This window comes from Crocuta crocuta, unplaced genomic scaffold (assembly GCF_008692635.1).
Source record: "Crocuta crocuta isolate KB4526 unplaced genomic scaffold, BGI_CrCroc_1.0 scaffold32, whole genome shotgun sequence".
NCBI lineage: Eukaryota > Metazoa > Chordata > Mammalia > Carnivora > Hyaenidae > Crocuta > Crocuta crocuta.
Window position 1 is genome coordinate 7350544 of NW_027529424.1, and position 13780 is coordinate 7364323.

The window sequence follows — 13780 nt, forward strand, 5'->3', positions numbered from 1 at the left end:
ACACCGAAGATGGTCGGTGCCAAGGGTGATCTCTTCTGTCTCTTCCAGAGTGGCATCATTGCAGACTCTGAACTTCTAAGGTAGGGGGGGCAGCTCTCATGGCCTAGAAAATTCTGGACAGAGCTCTCCGAGGAAACACCACCACCCTTAGATCTTCAAACCCCTTCAAACCTACGTCCCCAAGCCCCACAAACATCTGCCTGCTCCCGGCTCTCTCCCCTCGGGGGGGGGGGGGGGCCCAGCAGCAGCTAGAGAGAGCAGCTCCCCTCCCCCTTCCCTGGGGGGAAGGAGCCTGGCCTTAGTCCCAGCAGGTGCCTCTGCCTCGCCTTTTCTCCCAGGGCAAGAGGCAAATGCAGGTGCCTCCCGCTGCTCCCTCTTTCCTCCTAGGGGGAGTGGGCGGCTAGGGAGGTGTCCCAGCCACTCCCTGTGGGCCCCCAGGGCTGTGGTTTAGGGAGGGACCTCTGTTACCAACTCCTTTCTCAGAGCAGAAGGCTGGAGCCCCGTAATCCAAACCTCCCCCTCCCCCACCTCTTTCCCCCCATCCCTACCACCCCCAAGAAGCTTCATGGAGGCCTCGTCAAGGCTGCCTTCTACACAACTTTAGCCTCTTCCCCAAACCTGGCGTCAGGCACGGCTACAGTCCCGGCCCCGAGGGAGCGGCTGGCTAGGGCAACGGGGAAGAAATGCAAGAAACAGCCCTGGCCTCGAGGAGTTTAGAGTCTGCCGCAGGAGACAGAGATTGGGCTACTTAGATTTACAAACCCATTCTACAGCCCTGGCTTGATAAGATCTCTTTGTCCCTGCTTCTGGATCTCATCTGACTCTGAACACTGGAGGACTTTGGGAGAGCATACCTCGGTCTCTCCCATATCTGATTCCCACAATAGAAAGGAGGAGGAAAGAGAATTCCTCAAGAACACGAAGGTTCAGGGTGGAGGAGGGTCATCGGATCTCCTGTAGATGCTCTCCACACAGATCTTCGGGTCCACGATCCGCACGATAGCTGTGTTGGAGAGGTGGGCTACTGGCTGGAGAGCGAATGAAACATGGAGGGCCCTTCTGGAAACATGGAGGGCCCTTCTGGAAACATGGAGGGCCCTTCTGGAACCATGGAGGGCCCTTCTAGGAAATGGCCACTGTAGTGTATACCTGGCCCCGCCGTGGCCTGGCCTGCCCCGGGCGCTGCAGGGAAGAATCCCAGATAGAGACGTGAACCCATCACAGGATGGTCCAGCACCCCCAATCCATCCCTCCCCCTCCAGACGAGGGCCACTCCCCCACAATAAGATCCCCTACGAGGAGGGAGCTGTGGGGAAGTAGCGCTCTAAGGAAACAGTGAGAGCCCCAAAAATCAAAACCTGCCAATCCACCTTCCAGAAGGAATCTTAGAGAGAAAAAGGCAAACAGGAGGGAGAAAGGGCTCCCAGGAAGCCCAGCTCGAGGTGGGCAGTGATACGAGGTTAAAAGAAGACGGACAGGAAGGCAAGAAGTGGTCAGTAATTGTAATTGTTTAATGTGTATTTATTTTTAAGAGGGGAGGGGCAGAAATGGAGAGGGAGACACAGAATCTGAGCTGTCAGCACAGAGCCTGACGTGGGGCTCGAACTCATGAACTGTGAAATCATGACCTGAGCCAAAGTCGGCCACTCAACTGACTGAGCCACCCAGGCGCCCCAAGACAATTGTTAAGTTTTGATCAAGGGAGTTCATCGTTCCAGTCCATGCATGGGTGGCTTTTGTCACCTTAAACACTGGGAGCAAAATAAAGACAGGCCCGTCTCCCGGCTGGCCGGACACAGGAACCGAGGAGAAGGAAAAGGAGGCAGAGACGTGGAAAAGAAAGGCCACACAGGGGCAAGATGGGTTGAAGTGTAAAGTGTGATGGAGAAGAAATATGGGAAAGTAGGCAACGTGCAGGGATGTGGTAAGAGGCGGGCATGCTTGCGATGGTCACGGTCCACTGTCCTCAGGCCCCTCTGAGGGCCCGTGTCCGTTCTATTCTCGACAAGGATGAGCTCAGACCCTGGTCAGGCCCCCAGCTCCTCTCTGCTAAATGTCCAGCCACTAGATGCTTGGGTAGAGGGGACATTTCCCCAGAAGCAGTCGGCCAGGACTGGGGATTTACGCCTGATGACAGTCATTCCTTTTTAAGTGCCTAGCTGCACAGCTTCTTCCCAGACCTGCCGGTGAAGCCGTGAGAATCTCTACATCACAGCAGTGAAAGGTCCTGGGTACTTCTCTTCTTCTAACCGGGAGCATCTTTCTCAGTGCAGTATTTGATCATCAGTCTTGCATTTCTCTCCAAGGTTCCAATGTTCGTGAGCTGAGAACTCGCAGCTATGCGCCATTTGACAGACAGGGAAACTGAGGCACTGAAAGGGAAGTGTTGAGCCTGAGGGGTGCTGGTGCCCTAGCAGAGAAGACCCCCTCCCAGCAGCCTGCGAGGGATCTGGAGTCTTTAGAGCCCAGGGCCTGCACTACAATAACCTCAGCTTCCCCCATTGTTCATGCACAGAGGATGGGAAGGTATGGAATGTGGAGTCAGTCCAAGCTGAGCTTTTAACCTCCTTCCTAAAGCTACGTAACAAACACCGCCGTCCTCTAGAAATGTGTCTTGTCTCCATCTTTCTCATGGAATTCCTTAAAAGCAAAAGAACTACGACCAGATAGGGGCACTTGGTAGGTTCAGTCAGTGGAGTGTGACTCTTGATCGCCAGGACGTGGGTTCAAGCCCCACATTGGGTATAAAGATTACTTAAAATAAATAAATAAATTTTTTAAAAAAAGGAACCACAACTAGATAAAATCAGATTCCATGATCACATGTGTAATTGCCAAAGAGAATCCTATCTGTCCATCTACACTGCTTGGTGTGATGAAAAACTAAATGAATTAGACCTAGAATGGTCTACAGAGACTATATCCAGGCCACACTCAAAGAGCTGTGTGAGTTCCCCAAGAACATGTTAAGAATTGGCTAAACTAACCTGGAATCCTGGTCTCATTACTTCCAGCTAATAATGACAAGAAGAAATTAGCATTGCCATCATGGGGTAACCCCTCTGTGCTAGCCCACATACAGATACTGCTGGAAGCACACTGCTTACTAGTTTAACCTCACTTGTAAGCACAATTTGAATTATAAATACTATCAGCAATATCACCTTTAGGATAAAAAGACGGTGGCCCCAAAGTCTCAAAACGAAAGGAGGGAGGGAGGAAGGAAGGAAACATGACGTCAGGGTTCAAAATAATATAGAAAATTACAGGTATGCCCTACTTCCCACAAACTCTGCACGACTGTATTTATATTGAATTTTTGGAGTGATAGCCTTTGAATGCGCCTGGGAGTTGGCTATCTAAAGTAATCCTATGGTGAATCCTTTTCATTAGCGAAAGCATCTTTTTGCAAGGCAAATAATTCCTCTGGATGTTCCTAAGTCAGTTTTACCTAAACTGAAGTGCATATCTGTACTGAAAGCTAATCCCACATTATCCCAAGCACAGCGCGGGATTCCGTAAAGGACGTTACTTTGGGAGCAGCCTGGGAAGAAAGCGTTCGGGAGGAGTGGATTCTGGAGATAAGTTCCATAGATTCGCTCCTTCCTTAATTTCTCCTGTCTCTTCACCAGAGCAAAGCCCGACCTTTGTGCCCTGAAGAAAAGGTTTTGGGGGCATTTTATGAAAGAAAAATAATCATTAACAGGATAGACAAAGAAGCTTATGTGAGAGTGAAGAATAAATAGTATCAAAAGGCGATTCTCAGCAGCACCAGGGCAGGAGCGGGAATGTCTGGGACAGATACAGAGAAGATGGAAGACATTAAGGGATTAGACTCATCATAGATGCCCAATAAATATTTTTAAGTTGACTATTCGTTGTGTGTTTTAATGGACGCTCTAAAGAAAAATTAAAGAACCAGGAGGGCCTTCGAGGGTAAACGGAGGTAGGGTTTACTCAGAGGAAGGGGATGGTCACTTTTTCCATCCCCCCCAAAGAAGTGCGGTGTGGAATCGGACGAGTTCAGAGGATGGCTGACATTTTGCTAGCTTTCTTTGGTCACCATCGTAATTCACACTCACTGTAGCAAACCTGGAAAATAAAGTAAAGAGGTAGGCGTCCCTGTAATCCCACCACCCAGGTAACCACTGGTAAGTTGGAGGCGTAGTTCTGGAACTCTCTAAAGACAGAACATCTTTCTGAAATGGTGTAAATGAGGCAGAACATTCCATTTCCACGTGATGGCAGCTCCAGTCCCTGCTGGAGAAGACTGCAGTCCATGGAGGAAGACAACTGAACCTTGGGAGCCCAGGTCCCCAGGGCCCCTTCCTCCCGCCCAGCACACAGGGACCCCAGCCCGTGGAGCCGTTGCCTGGCCCAGTCCCCACCTGGCCCGGCCCAGTCCCCACCTGGCCCGCCTGCGATCCCAGACACCCGTCCAGGTGAGGGTGGAGCCCTCCCGGTCCTGACGAATGGGGAAGCATCACCCTGGGGCACTTACTGCTCCTAAATCGAGCTCTCAGGTCAGGGAAAAAAAATAAACCAAGAGAGGAATTTTCCACTGCCCCATTAATCATGAGAGCGGCAGTCTGGGAGCAGGAAATTCCGCACAGGGCTTTCCAGGTCTTAGGGTCCACCCAGCCCCACTGCCGCCTACCGCGCCCCAACCGAGGCGCCCTCCGTTGTGTCCCCCTCCATGGGTGTTCACTTGCGAGAATACTTGGTCTGTGTTTTTACCTAGTGCACGAGGTGGGTGGGGGGCCTTATTACCTCTGGGCGCAGTTCCCGTAGGAGACACAGCTCCAAGGCCGTCCCAGGGAAGCTCCTGACCAGCTATCTTCCCATCTTGGGTTCACAGTGGCTGCTACAACCCCTGAAACTCGACTCGTTGACGTAAGCACTTTCCTGCCCCTGTGTCTCTCTCCTGAGACAGCTCAGAATAGTGGCCAAGAGGTCACCCCACCACTAACTAGCTGTTTGCACTCAGGCCAGCCAACCCGCCCCGGTGAGCCCCTGCAGCCTCATCTGGAAGAGAAGAATAGTATTTCCCTCGTAAAGTTGTTATGACGATCCCAGAAGATAAGGCCACACGGACTCTGGTGCACAAACAGTGAGTGCTGGCTCTTGATGTCCAGCGACTCGGCTGCTCAACAATTATTTCCTGAACACTGGTGTGCCTCTGACGACATCATCGTCCAATGAGGACACGAGCGTGGAAATCAATGACTATGACATCGCACGACAAAGTCCGTGCGCTGCGTGTTACAGTCATGGTTTTGCAGACAATCTCGTGTCGCTTCCCAGTGATGCCACAAGGCAGGTGTTAATGTGCCCACAGGACGAGGCTGAGGTCCAGAGGTCACCAGTGGGTTAGTGGACACTTGGGGACTCGAATCCAGGTCTTCCGAGTCCAACCCTAGCACTTGTGATCCATATTCACCAGCCCCGTTTTTCCTCACATACAGGGCTTCCTCGCAGGTTCAGGGGGACTTCCCACGGCTGACTCAGAAAACCACTTGATGCTGAACACAGCTTTATTCTTTTTAATGTTTATTTATTTATTTTGAGAGAGACAGAGACAGCCCAAGCAGAGGAGGGGCAGAGAGAGAAGGGGAGAGAGAGAATCCCGAGGAGGCTCCGCACCACCAGCACGGAGCTCGACGCGGGACTCAAACTCACAAATTGTGAGATCATGACCTTAGTCAAAGCCAAGAGTCAGACGCTTAACCGACTGAGCCACCTGGGCGACCCTGAACACAGCTTTAACTCTGAACTTGGGCACACTCATCCACCGCGTGACCAACTTTGCCAGGTACCCGCAGAGTTCCATCGTTCTTGGTTCATGTGGTGTTGCTGCTGCCGTTCTTTGTCATTCTAGAATGGCGGCCCCGAAGGTGACCCCGGAACATATGGCCCTGGGACTAGAAATTGCCACCAGGCCGTTGCTGCTGAAGGCTGCCCTTCGGTGCCTCACGGTGATGACCGAACATGGCCTATTAAAGGGGCCGTAAAGAAGGCGGACGTCCTGCACCGATGAGCGGCATGGGGGCACCGTGAGCCAGATTTTCCTGTCTCTTAGGGGAGTCACTCTAATCTTGCAGAAAAGAAAAAAAGAAAGAAACATCGTGCAATTCCAGGAAGCTAAAGGAGGCACAGGGGAGGGCTGAGAAGTAGAAAGTAATTTCATTTCTTCTGACTTCTTACTGTCCATCCCCCTCAGGTACGCGGTTTACCACCGTCGTGGGCGTCGCTCAGCCCCAGGCCCCGCCTCCATCTCCTCACCCTGGTGCCCGGACCTCAGAGCCTTGCTGCAGAAAGTCCCAGACTTCCCGGTGCTTGGGAATCCTTCTGTCACCTCGTGCTGACTCCCGGCTGCATCCCACTGGGCCTCAAGTCCTCCCTGCCGACGGCCTCCCATGTCATGCTGTCTCTCCGGTTCCTGCCACCGGCCTCAACCGGCTGGAGGTGTGACATCTGTGTGGCGACACCCTTCTCTACCAGCTTCTGAATCTCTTTCCATCTCTTCTCCTCTTTTTTTTTTTTTTTTGAAGAAGACTGATTCCACCTCCTTTTTCCAAGGCCTTTGCTGGCGACCCCTCCCTCTCCCACTTCCTGTGGGATTTCTCTCCATGTGGCCCCTGTCGTGCATCCTGAATCTTGTCTTTCCTTCCATTCCTCCTTCTGCTCAACAGCCCGACTTGACTGTTACCTCTCGGCCCCAGGCTGTTCTCGGGCAGAGACCCCCAGGGACGAGTCTGTGTGTCTTGGGCCTCATGTTCCTCCCTACCCCCAACACATCCCTTTCTTACCCCCTGACGATCCTTCAGCCACCACAACCATCCAAGAACTCTTCTTCCAGATGAGAAGAGTTACCTAACTCAAAAGCTGCTGGCCTCGGAGCACCTGGGTGGCTGAGTCAGTTAAGCATCCGACTTCAGTTCAGGTCATGATCTCACAGTTCGTGAGTTCGAGCCCCACGTCGGGCTCCGTGCTGACAGCTCAGAGCCTGGAGCCTGCTTCGGATTTGGTGTCTGCCTCTCTCTCTGCTCCTCTTCTGCTCATGCTCTGTCTCTTTCTGTCTCTCAAGAATAAATAAACATTAAAAAAAATTTTTTTTTAAGCTGCTGGCCTCTTCTCACGTCTTAACCATTGATTTCTGCGACGCTTGCTTTTTCTTCTTGAAATGTCTCCTCCCTTGGCTTCCGGGAGGCAGTTCTTCCCTCCCCGGTTCTGCTCCTACCTACCCAGCCCCTGTCCTTCCTGCCTCCGCCTCTGAAATGGGGGCGATCTTCAAAGTTGTGTCGCCATTCATCACCCATATTCGCTACCGTCAAGCTCTCTTTGTGATCTCATAGTCTTCCCATGCCTGCAAGGAGCATTCCCCCAGATCTTCACCTCTTCCACAGTTCAAGTCCAGGCATCTAACTGCCCATTGGACAATTTGTTCAAGATGCCTCACCAACAACTGAATATCTTTGGGACTAGGTTTATCATTTTTCTGGGCTCTTTGCCCTTCGGGACCAGACATGCTCTTCTAAGAGGCAGCGTGGGTGTTTGGGAGGCAGAGCAAGAGAGAACGGTGGGTCCGTCTTCCCTGACACCTGGTGTAGGCTCACTCTACCTCAGCCCATCTCAACTACCCAGTTCCCAAGATCTATTGTTTTTTCCATCAGAAGATCCCTCCCGTCCATCCCCACCTCTCCAGTTGCGACCCTGAAATAGATGCCATCTATTACCTTCTACTGGGAGCCTGCCGTGCCTTCCTGGACGGTTTCATCTTTCTGCCCCCAACGCATCCTCTACTTGTTCACAAGCGTGTGACCACAACCAGACCACTTCTCTGCTAAAATACCCTTTGCCTCCGTATCGACTACTGAAGAAAGCCCCGACTCTTTGACCTACCGTTCACAATCGGACCCTGGCTTCTTTCCAGCCTTTATATGTCCTCTAAACTCTTAAACACCCGGGCAATTCCAGGAGCACCTGGGTGGCCCAGTCCATTGAGCATCCGACTTTGGCTCAGGTCATGATCTCATGGTTCATGAGTTTGAGCCCCGCATCGGGCTCCCTGCTGTTGTTTCTGTGCTTGCTGCATATCCTCTGTCTCCCTCTCTCTCTGCCCCTCCCTTGCTGGCACTCTCTCTCTCAAAAATAAATATTGAAGAAAAAACAAAACCCACGCAACTCCAGGTGAGGGCAACCTCCTCTCCCACCTCCAAGGGGAGTTCACATCCTTCCGTCCGCTAGAGACGCCTTTCCTCTTCACACCACCGTGCCTGCCGAATGCTACCACCCTTCCACCCAGTTCAGATGGATGCTCACTCACTCTCCAAACCCTCCCTGCTCTCACTCTTTGTCATCCACCTCTTGGTTTACCACCCTTACCAGTATTGTTACTGATTATGTGTTTCCTGTTCCCCCTTAGATGGTGGATCCCAAGTTCCTCGAGGGAAGTCTGTTCTTGACAGTGCGTCTGCAGCCCGGCATTGTGTCCGGCACGAAGCCCACTCTCAGGGAGCACTTGATCCTCCAGCTGGAAAGTGTTTTGATCATGAGCGTGGCCTATAGAGTCCTTGACTTGAACACTTGGCCTCTGACATCTTTGTTTGGAAAGCAGCATTTTCTTTTCTTTTTTTTTCTTAAAACTTCTCTGGTTGTTTTTTTTTTTAATGTTTATTTATGTTTGAGAGAGAGAGAAAGACAGAGCACGAGCAGGGGAGGGTCAGAGAGAGAGGGAGACACAGAATCCGAAGCAGGCTCCAGGCTCTGAGCTGGCTGTCAGCACAGAGCCCGACTCAGGGCTAGAACCCACGAATCACGAGATCATGACCCAGGCTGAAGCGGGACGCTTAACCAAATGAGCCACCCAGGCGCCCCTACTCTGATTTTTTTTAAGATTTATTTTCTGGCGGTAAGAACCCTTAACAAGAGATCTACCCCCTGAGCAAGTGTTAAAGTGTACGGCATGTTACCATTGACTCTAAGCACCAGGTTGTAGAGCAGAGATTATTCATCTTGCTCAACCAAAACAATGTGCTCACTGACCAGTCCCCCGTGTCTTCTGCTCCCTCAGCTCTTAACAGTCGTCAGTCCACCGATTCTACAAATTTGATTATTTTAGATGCCTCATGTAAGTGGACTCATGCAGTATTTGTCCTTCCATGATTGCTTATTTCATTTGGTACAGCCTCTTCCAGGTCTGCTCATGTTCTCATAGACCGCAGAATTCTCTTTGTTTTTAAGGCTGAGTACATTCCCTTGTATACATAGCCCACATTTTCTTTATCCATTCACCTGTTGAGGGACATTCAGGTTGTGTTTTCACCTTGGCTAGTGTGAATAATGTTGCAATGAGCATAATAGAGCTAACGTCTTTCAAGATCCTTATTTCGGTTCTTTTGGAAACGTACCCAAAAGTGGATCAGATGAGGGGCCCCCAGGTGGCTCAGTCAGTTAAGTGTCCAACTTTGGCTCAGGTTATGATCTTGCAGTTTGTGGGTTTGAGCCCCGCATCGGGCTCTGTGCTGACAGCTCAGAGCCTGAAGCCTGCTTCGGATTCTGTGTCTCCCTCTCTCTGCCCTTCCCCAACGTGTACTCTGTCTCTCAAAACTAAATGAACATAAAAAAAAAAAATTAAGTGGATCAGATGGTAGTTCTATTTTTCATTTCTTGAGATACAAAAAGTCCAATTTCTCTACAACCTCATCAACACTTGTTATCTTCAGTGTCATTTTCAAAGGCATTAAACATACTGATGGTTGGACCCTCCTAATAATACTGACAGTCACCATCTGTTGAATATCTTTCTATGCCGTGCACCAGACTAAATGTTCTACCTACGTTATCTCATCCAATCTTCATAGAAATCCCCATTTTACAGGTGACAAAATATATTTTCTCCACTCCCTAAATGTGTGAGTCAGTGATTCTGCCCCTGTGAGCTTTACTGCAGCTAGGGAGCCTGGGGAGGTAATAACTGGGACTTCGCCTTCATGCCTAATTGTAAGAATATCTGAGTCTGAGTAGCCACTAATTCTCTTTATGAAGAGCCACTCATATGGAATTTGCCACTGCTATTAATCAGCGCTAGCCACGAGTCAGTATGATACCAGAGACAGAAGAAGCAGTCAAACCTGTTTGTCTTAATGTGTCTGAATCATTTCTTTTTCAGTTTTGAACTTTTACACATCTTCCATACCACTAGATCACCACTGAAGGCATAGGCCAACATCTGAAATCTAATGGGCCCTTAACAGCTTTATTGAAATTTTCTTTCCCTTTTTAGAACATAATCAAATCGTGTGTATGCACAGCCATAAAACATAACCAAGCAAGTGTGCCTCATTCACATGGAAACTCGTCTTCCAAAAGTGCAAAAGAGAACGTGCCTCCTTATCCCATCAGGAGTTCTAAGATTCCCATATTTGGGAGAGTCAGATACCTGAGTCTATATGAAAGCTGGTTGCAGACCTTGCGTGAATGTTTTTTACGAAACAGGTATAGATGAGAATTCAGATCATTGATTAACCTTAAACAAAGTCCAAGGACTCTTCCCAGCCTCTCTGTGCTCCAGGGGATGTTCAAGGCCGGCAACTACACACAGGGTAGCAGCCAGTCTACAGAGAAGATAGCACACTCCCCTGTGCACACGTGCCCAGGGATGTATGGGGGCATTGAGTTCTCACCAAGTCAGCAGCCAGTCCCAGCATCAGAGGGTCAGAGCGGACCTCTGCAAAGTTTCCTTCCAGTAATTAGTCCTACATAAAGAGAAGGCAGCCCTGCAAAATATTCTCTTTCCCACCCAAATGTTGAGATTCGGCTATCTGCTCTGATGGCAGAGAGAAAAACCACAGGCGTTTCAAGATAGTGAATAAACGGATTTATATTTGGGTTGGGAAATACAAGGTGGCCACACAAACAGGTCAATGCTGACGTATCTGTGCAGAAGCACATACACACGTGCTCTCAGACAGCAGCACCCACTTTGGGGACCACCCTCAGTCTGCCTGGATTCTGATCCCATGGTCGGAGGCCAATGTCTCAATAGCGTTAAGTTTCATTAACTTTTTATTTTCCTGAGGATTCCCCTGAACACATGTGGGGTCGATGTCCGAGCTGAAACCAACATTGCCAATATGTTACTCTGGATGCCAAGAATATTGTATACAGGGGATTAAATAGCATGTTGCATTATAACATTTTTCTATGTTGTCCAACTACTTGACCTCACCCTTGACTAGACTAGTAAACCTTGGGGGTCACAAAATAGGCCATGATGGAGCTGACATTTTCTTTTTGATTTGTTCTTCACTAAAGGACTCACTGAAGCTGTTATTACCATGACATTTCATGGTCTGGAAATGAGAACATGGCAGCATGAGAAAGGAAAACTCTTGCCACGTGCCACATAACAAGTGCAAGTTAAGGCCAAGACTGAGAATCTCCAGCATTCTGGATAATCTTCATCACTTTCTATCATGAACCTACTGATTCCATGGGGTACAAGAGAGAAGTTGAAGAATCAAATCCTAGCCCTTGGCAGATACCCATTTCTCTCCCTACCGGTGACTTGAGTTCTTGCCTTTTCATCCCACTGACAGAGAAAGATGCAAATGAGCACGTTGCTATGGCAATCCTTCAAATTCTAAGGATTTTAAAAAGAAGTGGGGGGGACTTCAGACAGACATTTAGAAATTTGACTTTGTTGGACAATTCCTGAGGAGTCACGGCCTCCATATTCATGCTTATTGCCTTTGTAAAGCAAATTCTTTCAATAACTGCCTTTTAAAAGTCCAGTAGCCCCCTCTAGGAAAGGCAGCCATTTTGATTTTCATTCAGTTTTGGTCCATCATAAATGTCTCCGTTTCTTCCTCTAGTCCCTGATGGGTATAATTTGAGGTATGCCAATGTGGACTTACCTATTCAATGCAACATGGAGTTATTTGGTTTCCAGGGTGCTCTGGTGTCAAGAATAAAGCACAAGACTGAACCGTAGTACCAGCCTTATCTTGGATATCAGAGAGCAACTACCTGCCTTTACAGCCCCTAAAATATATATAATGGTTGGCCTCCCTGAGATTCAAGACCAATCTTCATAAGGCCTCTAATGTAGGTCTTGTTGTCTGAAGCACATTCTAGAAACAGAAATGTCCTGAAGCAGCCATCCCCAGTAGCACCACCCCAATTCGGGGGCCTCCTCAAGTGCCTTGTCCAGCACCTGTTCACCCATCCTCTATAATTCCATCTGCCATGCTGACTCCAGAAGATTCACCCAATCTGCGAAGTTTATGCTGAGTAAATTAATTGGAATCATTTTCCAAAGCGTTGGGTTGGGGGGCACTTAGCATCGCACCTCCACCAGTCCCACCTCTGCCCACGATTGTGCAAGAGCAGCCTTTCAAGTTCACTGGAAGGTCCCAAGCAGGATTCCGAATGACAGTCATAGCACAAGGCAAGTATATCTCTCTAGCCCTCTGCTCTCCCTATCCAAACGATCCCTGATTGTCTGGGACACTTCTCCTGTGACCTTGTCACTAACTAATCTTTGCCAGGTAATCAATCCACTGGTAACTCAACTCTGGAAAGACTTCAGTAGTTAAAGGGATTATAATAACTCTTTAATATTATAGGCTGAATTGGTGCCCAACATAGTTCTAAGGACATTAGATACATTAAGTGTTATACACATTAAGTATTTCACTTAATCCCCACAATAACGAAATGCATTGAATATTCTCTCATTGCAGACAAAGCAACTAACGCCTAGAGAGGCGAAGAAATTTGCTTCTAAGTGACAGAGTCAAAACGTGTAGCCAGGCCATCTGGCTCCGAAGTCTTCTTGTTCCCGTTCTGCTGGGGCTAGACGTCCACAGGGACAGGAGCTACCAGTTGCAGGGCTGACCCTGCTCTCAACAGCCCAGTCTGCAAATCAAAGAATCTGTCCAGACCCTCCTACCCGTACCTCTTCCCATAGCTTCCACTTGATGGGTGGCTCTGGAAAGAGGGAACCCCACGGTATCATCCTCCCACTCCAAACTCACGGGGACGGAAGAAACGCAAGCCTTCGGAAACACCACCTTTGGAAAGTTGGCCACACGTGCTGGCTTCTCCCTCTCACCTTCATTCCCTTTTCCAAAACAACAGTGTCAGTGACCCTGGCCCTCGGAACCAATTTCAATCACTCACCGAACCTGCTTCTTGGCCAAGCCCAGCAAGCTTGGGAACAGAAACCCAACACACCCAGAAGGGGAGTACACGGCACCGCGAGTTGAAACCAAGCTTCCAGAATTCTGTCCTTACGGTAATTCTGTTCAAACTCAAAGGGGGAGGGGCACCACGTAAAGCCCACCATCTCTTTCCGCAATCCCCCAGCACTCCCCAAAAGAAAGACTGGGCCCAGATATCACAGGAAGTCAGTGAGAAGGAGACCCAACAATCTGGGGGGAGTCTAGAATCTCCGCACTGGAAGTTTTTACTACTTCCTTTCAATACACAACTTTGGAATGCCTTTCCGGTCCTTGAACAAACGCTCCAGGGTTGAGTCTCCTTCTTCATTCTGACCACGCTAAGGGGCACCATTTATAAAAACAAACAAGCACAACCCCTGCTCCTTTTTGTAGCCCATACACAGTTCTGATGGGGCAAGTCATGTTAATTAGTGTTAGCCAGTCACGCTCAGCTCCAGGATGAAAGGTTGGAGGGCCTGTGTAGCGCACTGCTATTAATAATATTATTATTATTATTATAATTATATTTTATGGCAGTTTCTCTAACCTTTACT